The 18,150-nt window shown below is 47.9% G+C and overlaps 1 pseudogene; it reads right to left on the reverse strand.

Annotated features, from left to right (window-relative positions):
• Positions 1–18,150, reverse strand: part of LOC149874838 (uncharacterized) — a 40,361-nt pseudogene that overhangs the window by 12,886 nt on the left and 9,325 nt on the right.

An 18,150-nucleotide genomic window follows, 5' to 3' on the forward strand; every position in this document is an offset into this window, starting at 1 on the left:
TGTTAGGGTGGGAGGCAGGGATCAGAGGGTCTGTGGGGGCAGACAGGAGATGGGGAAGGCAGGGCAGGAATCAGGGGCCTTGGTGGTACTGGGGGGCTGGGGCTGGGCAGAATCAGGTGACTTGGGGGGGAATGGGGCCAGGCAGGGCAGGGATCGGGGGGGCTGGTGGAGTGAGCAGGGCCAGAAGGAGCCCCTGCCATAGTCCCCTCCCTCCTCCTCCAGCTCCCTCATCCCCTTACTTACCAGCACTGGAGCCCTGGTCCTGCAGTAAGCTGCCTGGCAGGCAGCAGTGCTTCAGTACCTGGGTGAATGGCCAACCACAGAAACACTCTGACAGCCAGAGAATCTCTGTGGAGGACTCAGCCTCCAATTGCCTCAGCAGAGGACTGTGCCCCACTTTTTTAAACTTTTTTTTTTAGACCCCCGGATATCCAGGGGTTTAGTTTTCTTCCCATGCTGCTAACTTGCAGCATGGGGAACATTTTTTCATTCCCACATGTGGCTCTTGCCCTATCTCAAAGGGGTCTGAGATGGAGCAAGAGGCACATGTGCACTCATCTGGATGCCCCCCATGGTGCTTCAGGCCATCGTGGATCACTGCAGGGCCTTCAAGCATGTGAGTGCCAGTAGGGAGGGAAGCACCCATGATACCTGCATCTTCTGTAATACCCATCCTACCAGGACTGGTGGAGACTGGGTGCTTCATGCTTGGGGTCCTGGACCTGTGGCTGTGTGCTGTGGCCATCTCACCCCACTTCACTGGGGACCTCACCTACCCACTTCTGCACTGGCACATGCAGCTCTACACTGGGCACCTGGATCCCCAGCAGGCCCACTTCAATCATTGCCTGGGCTGGACCCACACCATGGTGGAGTTCACCTTCAGCCACTTCAAGGGCTGTTGGTACATCCTCACCTGCCACCTTGAGTTCACCAGGAATAATCTCCCCCAGGTCATCATTGCAGCATGTATACTGCAGAACACTGATGTGGCCTGGGGAAGTTCCTCTGCAAGGCCTGAGCAGAGGAGGCATGGCATGTGGAAGACAGCTGGCAGTGGGAGCACCACCTGCGGTAGCTGCAGCAACGATGGCCTGCCCTCCCCCCACCCCTCCACGGAGGCCCCAGGAGAGCCACACATCTGATATCAGGAGACAGTTCTTCCAGTACCTCTGGCACCCAGTGAACTGTCTCCTGGTATCAGATGTGTGGCTCTCCTGGGGCCTCCATGAAGGGGTGGGGGGAGGGCAGTTAAGTGTCTCATGTAGCTGTGCCCAGTGATAACCAGGGATCCTAGGTTTCTGTGATAAAAAATGCCCAATTTTTGGATTTAAAAAAGGAACTCAAAATCCACCAAAAATGTGGATTTGGGGTTACTTTCTTAAATCTATAATTTGGGGTGTTTTTTACAAGAAAAAACTAGGATCCCTGGTAATAACAGAATTTAGTACAGCCATTGTTTCAGGTTGATTCCCTCACCTCCTCCTCCTATTTCCTTCCCTGGTGTTTGTACATCTCTTACACAAGAAGAATATTGTCCCTTGTTGCAGATCCTAATTCTCTTTATACAGATCTGATAATCATAATAATGTACACCAGTAATTCATTTAATCATGAAGCAGAAATGCCATACAATTTAAGTATGCCATCGCAAAGGACAAATATAAAGTTTCAACCAAAGTGAATGCTAATAATGAATATCTGTAAGCAACCCATAAGCTAAAACATATTCCTAAAAACTAATTATCAATTAGTTTCAAATGGTAAAGAAATACAAATCCATGACAGTTCTTATATCTTTCAGAAATATTATATTATACGATTCACAGAAAATAGTTTGCTTAATCCTGTTCAGAACCCAAAGCTAAAGGGAATTTTGATTACTTTAAAAAAGAAATCATTATACTTATGCATAGGCCAATGACTGCAAATTCCCTCAATTAAGTAGGAACATGGGGAAAGAATGGAAGGATTTGTTTTTTTTATTTATCCATTCATGTGAACAAAAAGGGTTTTCACAAATATGAATAAAATATATGTTAACTATGCAGTTTGCTAAATCCTGGAACAACTAGGTATATTTAAGGCACAGTAATTTTTGTAATGAATCAAAAGGAAAAGCTTCTAATGATGTTAATGAATAGAAGGTCAGGATGTTATGAGAAATGTATCTGATGCATATTGTGATAGTGCTACTGGTTTCAAAGTAACGGTACTTATTTACCCCATGGAAATACATGGTCCATGGATAAAAACTAAAATATTCTTATTTTTCTTCAGATTTCATTAGGAATTTGTACAAGAACTATAAAGCAGACGATAATCCATTGTTATCTGTTATTGATGGACTGCTTTGACTGGGATACACCAGTGATCCTGCTGGGACATAAATGTGGAGGTTCCTGATTAGACAATCTTACCCCTCTACTCAGGGCCAGACAGACCACCAGGGAGCCTGGTTTTGTCTGGTTACAAAATCCCATTTTTTGGATTAAAAAAAGTAACCCCAAATCCAAATTTTTCTGTGATCAAAGTAAAACACCTAATATATATATAGATAGATAGATAGAAAGACAGACAGAGAGAGAGCGAGAGAGAGAGAGTTGTGTTTCATTTTGATCATGGAGAACTGTGGACTTGGGGTTACTTATTTTTATCTGAAAATTTCATAGTTTCATAGTTTCTAGGGTCGGAAGAGACCTGAGTAGATCATCTAGTCTGACCCCCTGCCATGGTAGGAAATAATACTGGGGTCAAACGACCCCAGCAAGATGTTCATCCAACCTCCTCTTAAAAACCCCCAGGGTAGGAGCCTGCACCACTTCTCTTGGAAGTTGGTTCCAGATCCTAGCTGCCCTAACCGTGAAGTAGTGCTTCCTGATATCTAGCCTAAACCTTCCCTCTGCCAGCTTGTGACTGTTATTCCTGGTCACTCCTGGCAGTGCTCGGGGGGACAGTGACTCCCCCAATGCCTGCTGATCCCCCCTGACTAGTTTATAACAGGCCGCTAGATCCCCTCTCAGCCTTCTCTTTTGGAGGCTGAACAGGTTCAGGTCTCGCATAGTCTCTCTTCATAGGGCCTGCCCTGCTGTCCCCTGATCATACGAGTGGCCCTCCTCTGGACCCTCTCAATGCTGTCCACATCCCTCTTGAAGTGCGGCACCCAGAACTGGATGCAGTACTCCAGTTGCAGCCTGACCAGTGCTGCATACAGGGGGAGGATCACCTCCTTGGACCTGCTTGAGATGCATCTGTGGATGCCTGACAAAGTACGGTTGGCCTTCCTGAATGCCTCCCCACACTGCCGGACCATGTTCATCATGGAGTCAATGATGACCCCCAGATCCCTTTCCGCCTCCGTGCTGACAAGAGGGGAGTTCCCTAACCTGTAGGTATGGTGCCGGTTGTTCCTCCCGAGGTGCATCACCTTGCACTTGTCTGTGTTGAATACCATCCTATTCACATCCTCCCACCCTTGCAACCTGTCTAGGTCTGATTGTAGCCTGATGCTTCCTTCTAGTGTGCCCACGTCCCCCCACATCTTAGTGTTATCAGCAAATTTGAACAGGGTGCTTTTTACCCCCTCGTCCAAATCACTGCTGAGGATGTTGAACACTGCGGGCCAGAGGACCGAGCCTTGTGGAAACCCACTGTCCACGTCCTTCCAAGTTGAGAAGGAACCATACACTACCACCCTCTGGGTGTGACCCTCCAGCCAGTTGGTGACCCATTTGACTGTATGGCCATCGACACCACAATCCCCCAGTTCTTAATGAGAACAGGGTGAGAGACAGTGTCACAAGCCTTCCGGAAGTCCAGGAAGACTCTGTCCACTGCTACCCCTGCATCTAATGATCTGGTAATCTGATCATAGAAGGCCACAAGGTTGGTCTGACAGGACCTGCCACTGATGAACCCGTGTTGGTTGCCCCTAAGCATGAAGTCCCCTGCTGGCCCCTCCTGGATGTGTGCCAGCATAATTTTCTCAAACAGCTTGCCTAGGATCGAGGTAAGACTAACTGACCTATAGTTTCCTGGGTCCTCCTTCCTCCCCTTTCTGAAGATGGGAACCACGTTGGCACTTTTCCAGTCCTCTGGGACCACACCAGAGCACCACGAGTGCTCATAAAGCCGTGCCAGGTGTCCTGCAATGACCTGGCCAATTCCTTCAGGACTTTAGGGTGGAGATCATCCGGGCCAGCTGACTTGAATACATCCAGCCCCTCCAGAAGCTCCCTAACTAAATTCTCGCTAACCTTTGGCCCAGGTGTGCCTCCCCTGGGGCCCGAGGGGGGCCCAGGAGGGAGGTGGCTGTTCTGGTCCCTACTTAAGAAGACAGAGGCAAAGAAATCGTTAAACATGTTAGCTTTGTTGTCTGGTGTGATGACCAAATTTACCAACGCATCCTGCAAGGGCCCCACATTACACGGGACCTCCTTTTGCCCCCTATGTATTTAAAAAAGGACTTCTTATTGTCCTTAATCTGAGAAGCTAGTCCTAATTCCATCTCTGCCTTGGCCTTCCTAACTGCCCCCCTACATCCCTGAGTGACTGCAGAATAGTCATCCCTAGTGATGACCCCTTCTTTCTATTGGGTATATGCCTGCTTTTTAGCAAGGAGACATTCCCGGATGCTTTTGGTGAGCCATGGAGGCTTGTGTGCTCTCCTGCTCCCTTTGATCCTCATTGGGATTACCTTCCTTTAGGCTTGGAGAATCGTCTCCTTAAGAAGAGACCACTCTCCTTGGACACCTGGCTCTCCTCCCCTCTGGGACCTCAGGGCATCCTCAACTATCCTTCTTAGCTAGTTGAAGTTTGCCCTCCTAAAGGCTAGGGCTGCTGCCTTACTGCATGCCTTTGCCACATTGTGCTGGATGGTAAATTCCAGCAGGTGATGATCACTGTTGCCCAGGTGGTCGAGCACCCGCAGCCCCCTCACCAGGTCATCACCTGTGGCCAGTACTAGGTCCAACAAGGCGTCCCCCCTGGTGGGGTGCACCTCCTGGGTTAGATGGAGGTCCTGCACTCTGTCTAAGAACCTACGTGAGAGGTCAGACCTGGCTGACTGCTCCTCCCAGCAGATGTCTGGGAAGTTCAGGTCCCCCATGACTACCACATCTTTAGCCTTCACTACCTCTGTGAGCTGACCTAAGAATTCCTGGTCAAGCTCTTTTCCCTGGTTGGGAGGTCTGTAGTAGACCCCCACCGTTAAGTCTCTCTCCCCTCTACTGCCTTGTACTCTAACCCAAAGCACCTCAGAGTGCCCTCCCCTGACTCCTTGCTAATTGACGATGATGTGTATTCCTCCTTGATATAGACTGCCACACCCCCACCTCTCCTTCCTATCCTGTCCCTCCTGTACAATCTATAGCCCTTGACATTCACCGCCCATTCATGCGTAGAGTCCCACCACTTTTCCGTGATCCCCACTATGTCCGCGCTGGTGTCAGCCATCAGGAGGGTGAGTTCCTCCTGCTTGTTTCCCATGCTACGAGCATTTGTGTAGAGGCATTTGAGGCCTCCTATGGATGTGTGTACTGTCCCTCTAGTCCCAGCGTTGCCCTGGCCCCCATTGCTTACCTGTTCGCTCATTTCGTTCATTGGGCTGGGCTGGGCTGTAGTTGTGGGTGTTGTTTGGTCTGGCAGTCTGATGTTTCCTTTGCCCTCATCTTCCCCTTCCCCTGACGAGCCTAGTTTAAAGCCCATCGGAGGAGGTCCACCAACATAGAAGAGAACACACGCTTATCTTTAGGGGAAAGGTGGAGCCCATCCCATCCAAGCATGTCTCTCGTCATGATGTGCCGGTCATGGCTGAGGAAGCCAAAGCCCTCCTCAAAGCACCATTCCTGAAGCCACCAGTTGGTCTCCGTGAGGCACGTTTCATGTCGTTTGCCTCATCCACTCACTGGCAGGATAGAAGAGAAACCACATGTGCACCCATCTCCCTAAGCACATTCCCCAGAGCGTGGTAGTCCGCCATCAGGTGATCAGGGCTTCTCCTGGCCGCATCATTAGTACCCACATGGACTAGGACCATGGGGTAATAATTGGTGGGTCGGATTGCGGTCTGGAGCATCCCTTTCACATCCTGAATCCTCGCTCCAGGTAGGCAGTAGACCTCATGTGCCAAGGGGTCCCGGCGACAGATGGGGCCCTCCGTACCTCTCAGGATGGAGTCACCAATGACGACCATGCGATGCTTCGTCCTCCTGGCCTGCTTGTCTCCTTCAGCTTGCTCTGGACGTGGTGAGCATGGAGTTGCCTCCTTCCCAGTTTCGTCCTCTCCTTCCTCCTCCTCCAGGGCTGCAAGGGCTTCGTACCTGTTCTCCAGCCGGACTGGAGAAACAGGTACTGCCATGTTTCGAGCAGCCCTGGCATAGGAGGTGACCATCTGCCACTTAGCAGTGGAGGGCACTTCTTGAGGTGCATCCTCCTTGGCCGTACAACTGTGCGGGGAAAGAAAATACCTGTCAATTTCCTCCTCTGCTTCTCGGATTCCCCTCAGCCTGCTAACCTCCTCCTGGAGCTCCCTCACGTGCGCCTCCAGGGCCTTAAGGTGGGCACCTGCAGGACAGGTGTGGGGATCCCCAGTCCCTGCCCCCCCCCCAAGGCCTTGCTGGGCAGCTCCTGCAGGCCAGGGGGTTGGGGGATGCCAGCCCCCCCGTGGGGTCTGTCTGGGTGGAGGCCTCAGACAAGACCCGGGAAGGCTGCACCCCCCGGGCAGGGGCCCTGGTAGCACTCCATGTTGAGACCATCGTAGGAATTGCTGCCTGTTTCTAGCTGGATGCGATGCCTCTGCCCTGCGCTTGCAGGAGTCAGCCTCCGGGCCCTTCCTGCTCACCCTCCAGCGTGAACACCGATACAAAAGCCAGCGTGCTCTTACAGAATTCACCTGTTTGTGTGCTCTGTTTGCACGGCTCAGGAGCGCAGCTCCCTACTGGCTCAGCTAAAAGGGATCTGGGGGGCTTCCCATCTGTATCTGGCTCAGCTGCATCGGTCCCTCTGCCCCACTTACCTTAGGGGGATCAGCTGCTGCTGCCCCTGCTGCTGATCCACTCACCTCTGCTGCCGCTGCTGCTCTCGCCTCTGCTCCGGGTCTGGTAAGGGGGCGCAAATGACATAGCCAGGGGCAACCTGGCACATTATGAAGGAATTTGAGGCTCTGGGGGCTTAAGGAGATGGGGGCACAGGTGCTATTTTCCTCTCTTCTTCCAGTGAGTAGGTGGGGACGGCGACACGAGGCCTGCATTGGTGAGGTCAACCGGTGCTTACGCAGTTCATGCCACCAGGCAGGCCTTGCATTCCTAGATAATGACCCATGCTTTTGGGCGGGGGACTTGCTGGAGTGGGATGGGATCTCTCGTAAAGGCAAGTGTGTGTTCTCTTCCAGGTTGGCTCATCTTGTACGATGAGCTTTAAACTAGCATGACCGGGGAGGGGGCTGCAGGAAGACGAGGAGACACCACCCAAGCAAGACAGGTGACAAATGCAAGTAGTGATCAGGTAAGAAACGGGTTCAGACAGTCTCCCAAATTGGGGGGGTGGCAAACGCAGCTATGCAAGGCCTTAAATGTCTATATATCAATGTTCATAGTATGGGGAATAAACAGGAGAAACTCGCCCTCAGAATAGCCAGTTCAAACCCAGACATAATAGGGCTTACAGGAACGTGGTGGGATTCATCTCATGACTGGGCAGTTAGCATTAAAGTCCATAGGCTTTACAGGCAAGATAGAGAAGCAAGGAAAGGTGGGGGTGTGGCACTCTATGTCAAGGAACAATACGCAACCTCTGCCAGCAGAATGAGGTCAGAGGAGGGTCAAGCTGAAGTGCTCTGGGTCAAGATACAAGGGGGACGTGGGTAGAGGGATTTAATGGTAGGGGTCTACTACAGATCCCCCAGCCAAGGGGAGGAGCTGGACCAGGAATTTTCAGGCCAGCTTGCACAGGCACTTAAGGCAAGGGATGCAGTTGTCATGGGTGATATAAATTACCTGGATATCTGCTGGGAGGAACAGGCAGCCAGGTTGGACCATTCCAGGAGGTTCCTCACCGAGATACAGGACCTCCACTTAATTCAGGAGGTGCACAGTCCCACCAGGGGAAACGTCCTGTTGGACCTGGTCCTGGCCACAGGCGATGACCTGGTAAGGGGACTCCAGGTTCTTGACCACCTGGGTGATAGCAATCATCGTTTGCTGGAATTCACCATCCAGCGCAGGGTGTCAAGGGCCTGCAGCAAGGCAGTAGCCCGAGACGTCAAGAGGGCCAACATCAATAAGTTGAGAGCAGGGGAATTCAGTGTCCAAGATGAGTGGTTGTTCCTTAAGGAGACAATACTCAGGGCCCAAGGGATGAGTGTCCCAACAAAAAGCAAGGGGGGCAAGAGTGCCCAAAAGCCCCCCTGGCTCACCAAGGGCATCTGGGAATGCCTGATTGCCAAAAAGGCGGTGTACACCCAGTGTAAGGGGGGTGCTATAACCAAAGAGGAGTATACCTCCTCTGCTCAGGCCTGTAGGGGGGCTGTCAGGAAAGCTAAGGCAGACATAGAGCTAGGACTAGTGTCCAAGATCAAACATAATAAAAAGTCCTTTTTCAATATATAGGGAGGATGAAGAAAGCACCAGGAAACATGGGGCCCCTGCAAGATTCTTTGGGCAATCTGGTGGTTGCACCAGAGGAGAAAGCAGACCTGTTTAACCAATTCTTCACATCAGTTTCCTTGTGCAGGCTCCTTGGGCCCGTGCTGTTCAATTTCTTTATCAGTGATTTGGACAACGGGATGAAAAGCAGCCTATTTAAATTTGCTGACTATACCAAAATTTGGGGTGAGGTGAGCACGCTAGTAGGGAGGGAAAGACTGCAGCAGGACCTGGATAGGTTACAGGGGTGGGCTAACAAAAACAGGATGCGTTTCAGTACTGACAAGGGCAGGGTGCTGCACTTGGGCAGTAGTAATCAGCAGCACACTTATAAGATGGGAAACTCCCTTCTTGAGGGCACAGAGGCAGAAAGGGATCTTGGAGTCATTACTGACTCCAAGGTGAACGTGGGCCAACAATGCAAGGTCATGGTTGGCAGGGCTAACCAGACCTTGTCGTTCATCCACAGGTGCATCTCAAGTAGGGCTAAGGAGGTGATCCTCCCCCTCTATGTGACACTGGTCAGGCTACAGCTGGAGTACTATGTCTAGTTCTGTGAGCCCCACTTCAGGATGGATGTGGACAACATTGAGAGGATTCAGAGGAGGGCCACCTGCATGATCTGGGGACAATAGGGCAGACCCTACAATGGGAGACTGCGGGACCTGAACCTGTTCAGCCTTCACAAGAGAAGGCTGAGGGGGGACCTGGTGACCATCTATAAAGTCACTAGGGGGGACCAGAAGGGTTGGGGACAGACCTGGTTTCCCCTAGCGCCCCCTGGCAAAATAAGGAATAATGGCCACAAGTTGTTGGAGAGTAGATTTAGATTAGACATCCATAAGAGCTGCTTTGCAGTTAGGGCAGCTAGGATCTGGAACCAATTTCCAAGGGAAATTTCCAAGGGTTCTGGCTCCTACCCTGGGGGTCTTTAAGAAGAGGCTTGATACCTACCTGGCTGGAGTCATCTGAGACCAGTTTTTCTCCTGCTCAGGCAGAGATCTGCAAGGTCCCTTCTGACTCTACTTCTATGATTCTATGATTCTATGATATTCAGACTTCATACCTTTCTATTCTCTTTCTGGTATAAAACAAGATAATGGTGAAGGCTCTAGAGGGCTGGGTGAGGGAACTAGAAGAGGAGGTGAACAGGTTGCATACCATCAGGGAACACAAGTCAGAGACTGATGCTTACTGCCGGGCCCTGCACCTGGAAACACCACAGAGACCAGGCTGATGAGCAGGACTGAACAGATAACAGGTGATAACTGATCATATCAGGACTGAAGGCATGACATGTATCAGTTGTCCAACCAATAACACTGCATTACAGTTACAAAGCCCTCACACCATCAATGTATGATGCCCCCATGTGGGAACCACCAACCCCAGAAAGGAAACCATGTAGAGTGATTGTCATGGGAGACTCTCTGCTGCCTGGCACAGGGGGAAACATCGAGGGAGCCATCTTTTGCCCAGACCCCTTTGCTCCAGAGGTTGACTGCCTTCTAGGAGTCAAGATTCATGATGTTACAGCAAGTATCCCTAAACTGGACCACCCTACTGACCACTACCCCATGCAACTTGCCCATGTGGGCACCAATGACACAGCAATAAGTAGCCCTCGGAGGATCAGGAAAGAGTACAGGACCATGGGGGCAAAACTCAAGGCCCTTGGTGAAAAAACTGTCTTCTCCACAATCCTCTCTGTCAGAGGCCATGGCCAGAGAAGGGAGGAATGTATTGAGGAGGTCAACCAGAGGCTTAGAGGATGCTATCACCGTGTGAGCTTTGGATACTTCAACCTTGGCACATAGTTTAACTACAGCAGCCTCCATGCAAGGGGTGGTATTCAACTCATGGCCAGAGGGAAGAAGCTCTTTGCCATGAGAGTCATCAACTTGTTGAGGAGGGCTTTAAACTAGGTATATCTGGGGGCTGGGGAGAAGATTCTGCTACTGAAGTAGAATCCACTAGCCACAATAACACATGGGAGGGTGTTCAAACAATAGATGTCCACATAGGAACTGACATCTTGAGATACAGACAATGTGACAGAAAACCTGATGTGACTAGGGAAGAACTCAAGTGTCTTTATGGGAAGTGGTACTGGCTCCTACCCTGGGGGGTTTTAAGAAGAGGCTTGATGCCTACCTGGCTGGAGTCATCTGAGCCCAGTTTTTCTCCTGCTCAGGTTGGGGGTCAGAGTTGAAGATCTACAAGGTCCCTTCTGACCGTACTTCTATGATTCTATGATTTTATGATTTTACTGTCCATTAGAGTGTCATGTCATAAAGCATTCTAATATGATAATGAACAGTAAAATTAGGCAACTGTTTATTAAGCACCTCTAAAAAAAGTGCACACTTTCACTATTGTGCATTAGAACAGCCTAATGTGCATATAGTTAGTATGCCACATTAGAGGTATTTAATCTAAATTTAATGTGCAGCAGCAAAAGTGCATTAATGAATGTGTAGATGCACCTAGTGTGATGAATAAATAAAAAGAAATCAGTGTCTGAATGCATGTGGGAACTGTTGTGTGTAAAAGGTTCACAATCTAGAAATTTATGCAGAAATCAACAAAAGCAAGACACTTGGTATGTCCAAAGACCTTCTAGGATGGAATAACTCCTTTTATCACTTGCGAATGATCATGTTTAGACTCATTCTTTCAATATATTTTTCCTGTTATTAAACAATGTAAGCAGATTTTTTATTACTACCAGCTCTTTGGATCTACCAGTAGAGTCTGTCTCAAGTTATATCTGGTTGAAAATCTTATAGAGGTTTGCATGCCAGTTTTATCCATATTTTTTAATAATGATTTTAGTGTGTGTGTGTGTGTATATAGTTTATACAAATGCTTTTATTAGCTGTAGAAAAGATTGAGAACTGAATATCTTATGTCCAGCTTTTTGTGAATCATATTAATGTTATCTTATCTTCCCTTTGATTCTCTTACCAATACTTAAGGCTTTATTATATTGAATATCAACGACGACTTATCTAGGAATTATTATTGTCTTGATGACTTCTGATGTTGATGTGATGACAAATTGTATTTAATATGACATATACAAAGTCCTGAAACACACCAAATGAGGAGAAACATAAAACCATAATGTAGGTATAAAGAAAAAAAGAGGTATGTATGATTGAAACTAAACAAAAATGACAAAAAAGAAGAATCTGTAGACTACAGTGAATCATTTGAGTGGTTGTTCATACAACATTTGTATCTAACATGATATGATCAAAAAGCTACGGAGCAGTCTCCCTCCCAGTTGCAGACACCAATAACATCTTTACTTCAAGACTCACATCTTCGATGAACACTACCATAGTGAAGCATCCATCCATGATCCTATGGAAGAAGATGAAACTGTTAAATAGAGGAAGAGACAAGCTGAGCATAAGATGTGTGAATTGTTTTAACTGGAAAAAGCTTCAATGCATATTTATTTAACCTACTTCCTGAAACTCAAGTTATTTATGATGCATTGGTTACACTGAGGTTTTATGCAAATATATCCCACAGCTCTGTCTGTATGTCATGATCAGGGATATTTTTGTCTTATTAACTAATAAATTGTGTAGAAGATTTAATGGCCATTTATCTTATACTTCACAGAAATTAGTACTTACTTGTCAAAGACAAATAGTTATAACTCAAGGACCATTTTAACCACATGCTTTTGACTGTATTTTCTTTTCCATTTTTCAAGTTTTTCATTTCTATAAATACTTTGGTACATAAAATTAAATTTGAATTAGATGAATGTAGATTCTAAAAATATTTAATCTAAGGATATGCTTTAATTGTTTTCTGATATTGATATTGTTTCGCTCTTCTGAGAAACAACCTTTAAAAACTAATTGGGAGTGTCCAGATGAGCACAGGCATGCAATATGTGGTGTTGCAGACCCATTTGTGGTGCAGCACACTGCACATGCAGGCATTTCCTGAGCTGCTATTTTGCAGCACATGGTGGGGGTTGACCCTAGGAGATCCTGAAGTAAAAAAGAAACTCACAAAAAATAGAAGTGGGGCAGTGCACATGGGAGCAGCATGTCCCACCCAGCACCAGAGTTTGCTCAGCCAGAGATACACTCCAGCTGCTGGCCAATTTCCTGCTGCAGGAGTGCCATGGCTGAAGCTCCTGAAGGCTCCAAGGACCCCAGGTAATGCTGCTGGGGCCATCACAGTCACTGTTCCAGCCAAACCTACCACTCCTGGGGAAATCTGCCATGACCCATTGTGCATGGCATGGGCGTTCCCTGGGCACAAGTAGCAGTGACACGAGGAGTACTGCTGCTAATTGTCCCCAGGAAAACACATGTTCCCTTTCATCTGGAAGTGCCCATTATGTCTTTCTCAAGTAAAGATGGCCTTAGTAAATACACTAGTTTAGCTGATCTTGAGTTATTCCCCCCCCCCGCAAAAAAAACAACCTATTGTGTCATTTTTTTAGTTTTACATCAGGTTCCTCCAGCCCCATTATTTTTTGGAATTACTTTTTTATTGTTATAGCTGTACAATTTCTTGAATTCTTTGGAAATTTTATTTTTTAATTAGAATTTATTTATTTTTTCTGATCAATACGTTATCTTCCATTTAACTTAAATTTCTTCCTTTATGTTCAAGTCATGCTTTTCTATTTTTTTTGGTCATGTTTTCCTTTAACTCAAGGTACTTAAAACATAAATTCTTCTCAGTATTAGTTATTCTTTCTGTCTTTCGAAATGGCTGCCAACAGGTCTTTTTGCTCAGAGTTCTGAGAGCCTTGTACTGGTTCTGTAAGCTTTTTTCCTTCTCTTGCTTTGTTTTTTCCTCCCCCAAATAGTATGATCCCTTCCTCACCATAGCCTCCCACATTTCATTACTTTTTCCCTGCCTTCTTTTACCTTCTCTAAGCTCTTTCTCCTGCAGTAAGCCTCTCCCCCATCCTTCCCCCTCCCTCTGGGTTTACTTTGTCCTCCCATCACTGCAGCTGTTTGCTGCTTATTTTTTTCCCTTCTCTTCCCTGATATATTGCTCAACTTGCTCCATTTCTCTGGTATTTGTTTGTTTTTTCCAGCTTCTTTGTTCCCTGCTGGCCAGAGGGCTACTCATCCCCCTCCACTCTGATTCCTTGCAGCGTTAACCCTTTCTTTACTGGAATAGCTTCAGCCATTCCAGTTCACTGCTGGGGTTTCTGCCCCTTTCAACTAGAGTTTTAGTCTCTGTCTTCATGCCCCTGCTTCCATTGGACTAAAGAAGTGTGCCATTGCTGTGGGAGTGCTGGTAGGCTGCACAAATGTCCTTTATGCTGCCCAGGTGAGTTTTGTCCCCATTATTTTCCTCAGTACCCTGTTTTGATGCATGTCACGGTAGCAGGTGTGTGTGTCAGGGGACTTTTTTGTATCATAACACCCTTAGGCACACTGGCCGTTCAGATGGTAACCCCCAACAGCCCCCCATTTGTCTTGGATGACAGCCTAACTAACTGTCTGCACCTTTATGGAATGGTTGCAGGGCCAGTCCATAGAATGCCACTTGGCCACAAGATTCCTGAACTCTGGCATGTCCTATCCTCTGGGAGCTCTGAGACAGAGATTCCAGCCCAGGAGAGTGCCCCCCCAAGAGGTCAGGGACTGATGTGACCCCCCACCCCCCCAGGGCCCTTTGGAGGACACCATTGTCACAGGGCCTGATACTGCGAGTCCTGGTGAGGGGGCACATAACCCTACCAGGCCTCAGTGACTCTCTGTGTAAAACTTGTACCTCCTCTCTGGGGTCAGATTTTGATTCTGCCTCTGAGGCAGAAGCCCTGCCATCCCCTGACTCAGCCAAGGTACCCCCACTGGGGCAGGTCTCCATCCTGGTAATGGAGCCTGCTTCTGCGACTGAAGAACCTACTTGTGTTGGTTACTCTATTGACCACTTTGAGTTCCTTGCCCAGACTGAGCATCACTGGAGAGTTATACAATGTATTCATAAATGGTTCATGAAACCTGAGACATTTGTGCTTTCTCCTAAGATTGCAGTGGTGATGCTGTACTCCAGCCTGGGGATGCAGTATTATAGCTTTCACCTCAGTTAGCTTGCAGGCGACGTTGGGCATCTGTTGTGGGAAGCTACAGCTTGCGAGCAGTAGGCCGAATTTTCTTCTTGTCCTGCATGCTTGCTCTTCTATGGTGCATCTATCTGCTCTTTTGCCTTTGTCTGTCCCCCTTTCTACACATTTATCCATAGCTGCTACAGCTTTTGGCTCTTTCAATGTCAACGACTGCAGAGATCCTGTGAAGCAGACAGCTCTGACTTCCTGCATCAGAAAAGGCTGGACATCACCTTTCTGCAGGAAACACAGACTGGCAGAGTTAATCAAGCTGACTGGCATGCTACCTGGAAGGGCTGCATTTTGTAGAGTCATGGCACCTCCCTCAGTGCAGGGGTTGTGATCCTCTTGTTACCACATGTCTATCATGGCAGTAGCACAAGAGGTCATCCCTGGCTGCCTGGTCACAGTTCACATCCTGTATGCACAACATCGCCTCCTCCTAATTAACATCTATGTGCCCAGTCCTGACCAAGAGTGGATTGCCTTTCTTGACACTTTGGCTGACTTTCTGCTGAGAGCAGCTATTGTTCATGATCTTGTCCTCCCAGGCATGGACTTTAATTGCATGGTTGATATGCAGCTTGATCAGAATGGACCGGAGCCCCATCTATCCTCACTCTGGCAGATATGGACTGCTTTGGAGGCAGTGGACCTCATTGACATTTGGTACCATTTCCATACTGAAGCGAAGCACTATACTTGGCTGAAAGCAACTGCTGACAGTCTTGCTATGGCACACCTTGACTGCCTGTACATTGCCAGGTACCACCTGCTGCTCCTTCATGGCAGCAGCATTACCCCAGCAGAACTATCACATCACAGCCTTATCTCTTGTGTGCTGAGCCTTCCAGGCAGGACATGTTCCTAGGTGCCCTACTGGTACCTCAACACTAGTCTATTGCAGGATGCTCACTTCATTGACTGTTCTGCTCACTTATGGTGGATATGGGAGACTACAAGAGCCAGCTTCCCCTCCTGGAAGCAACGGTGGGATGTGGGAAAGGCGCAGATTAATTTTCTGTCAACAGTATATTCAGTCGACAACAAGTGAGCTCTATTACTGTGTTCAGGAGTTGTGGCACAGCTTGAGGTGGCCCTGCATGATACCTGAAAGTGATGTGGGGCTGCTCAAGAGTCTTAAACTCCACAAGCAACATCTGCAGGAGCTAGCAGAGAGTTCAGCCCAGTCCATGCCTGCTGCTGAGAACTAGCAGAGACAGATGCCCCAACTCACTTCTTCAGCCTTGAGAATGATGAGCCACACAGTAGGTCATTGACTATAAGACCCCAGACAGCCAAACCCCATCACCTTCTACCAGGAACTGTTTGCAGCTGAACTGATCTGCCTAGAGTCAGCTAGGCACTTACATGATGGTCTCCCTAGGCTTTGCTCATCAGAGGCTGATGGTCTTAAACAAGAACTGTCATTAGAGGAACTTGCAGCTGCTGTTGGGAGCCTCGCCTCAAGCAAAGCCCTGGGCATTGAGGGGTTTCCCACTGAGTTTTATAAGACCTTTTGGCCTCTTCCTGGCCCCTGCCTCCTGTGTGTCTTTTGCAAAAGTCTCGTGGACCAGACCATACCAGCCAGCTTTTGCTGAGTGGTTCTCACCCTTCTGCCTAAGAAAGGGGACCTTGGTTACATCAAGAAATGGTGGCCAGTGTCCCTCCTGTCTGTTGATTACAATTTCCTAGCCAAGGCTTTGGCCAACAGTCTGCACACCATTATGGCTTCAATTGTTGGCCCTGAGCAGAGCTTCTATGTCCCGGGAAGAACCATCCAAGACAAGCTGTTCCTGCTTTGAGACCTGTTGATGGTTGCAGACCTCTTTGGTCTCAGCATTGGTCTTGTCGCCTTGGACCAGAAAAAAGCTTGTGATAGTGTTGGCCATGATTACCTGTTTCAGATTCTAAAAGTCTTTGGCATAGAAGCCTTTCACCTCTCCCCTCCGGGTCCTGTACCAGGACATTCCTTGTTCTCCCTCCCATAGTGGGTGGCTGATGGGGTGTCCTCTGCCTGGTCAATGTCTTACTGAGCCGGGCTAAGATGGCCACCATCAAGAGCCCCAGGAACTGGATCACTGAGGCCAGCTAAGACAACCCCCTGTGGCTGTTCCAGTTTTTGGTCTGGGCAATCCTGTTGCTGTAGTTTGAGCGTGCAGTCCTCCAGCAGACAGTGCACACCTTCCAGGCATGTTTGGGCCATTTGGGGGGCACTCTGAAGCACTGAATGTGTCCATTTAGTCCTCATGCTGTGACATTCCCTCCCCTCTCCTCCCAGGGTATTGGCAAGGGCCCTAGTGGATTGGTGTGGTAATGTGGTGCTGCTTGTTCTTGTTTTAAACTGTGAGGGCAGACCTTGCGGGCTCAGTCCAGGTTCTGCCTTTTGCACCTGCGTCCCTGTGTGGGCTGTCCCTTGTTGTTTTGCTGTCTTGTTACCCCCTTTCCCCTAATAAACATTTATAAAAATTATGTCTGTCTGTCTTTTTGATTTTTTTTTAAATCTCATCAAAGCTCTTCAACAGAAGCATAATTATGCATCAGTCTCCCAAATTCTCTTTTACAAACAATCCTTAAGAATTCAGCACACATATACTTATGTATGAGCCCCAGGAGAGCTCTTTTCTGATAATCTTTAATCACTGCTGCCCAAGATTTTTAGTTGAAGGCTTCCATTTTGCATTCAGAATCTATTGAGTGGAGACTAGGATCTAACCCCTATTTCGTTGATATGCACCTAAATGTAATTTGGCTGTGTAAAAGCAAACATGGGATGGATTCAGTGGCCTCAGAGACCCTTTCCAATCTTATATTCCTAAGTGCAATTTGTTTCTCTTACTAGTTTATAGATTTATTTTCATAATGTAACAGCACATCCCTAGGTATGCAATTTTGCAATAAAAAAGGTGGGGGGGGGCAGTGTCCCATCAATAACTCAGTAGTTGTCCAGGAGTGGGGTTAAGCCTACATTTTGTACTTCCCAGAAAGTACCCCCAAGAAAAGTACTTAAATCACAAGGCTATGCTGTAGGCATTATCCATAAGGCCTTCAGACTTCCTCTTGAAGCAGGCTACCTGGGCAGGCAAAAGGAGCCAGAAAGAGATATAGAAACCTGAAGGAATATAACAATGATGAGGGAACTGCCTTGAGAAGAAGGGAAATCTAGGTTGTGGAGTCAATTCTAATAGGGTTTTTTGTTTGTTTGTTTTCTTATTTAGCTTTGTTTTGTTTTTCCTTACCTGCACCTTTCATTAATTTTTTTTTAGAAAAAATGGATAAAAAGCCAGTCAGATATTTTCGCCTTACAGTAGGCAGGAGCCAGGCCCTTTTCTTTTTAGGTCATGATCATTCAAAGCACTCTTACATGGCTTTACTGTAGGCTACTGGGCTATCAGGATTTAGTAA

The sequence above is a fragment of the Crocodylus siamensis genome, chromosome 1 (genome assembly GCF_052110815.1).
Source record: "Crocodylus siamensis isolate JL-2025a chromosome 1, ASM5211081v1, whole genome shotgun sequence".
NCBI classification, from domain to species: Eukaryota; Metazoa; Chordata; order Crocodylia; family Crocodylidae; genus Crocodylus; species Crocodylus siamensis.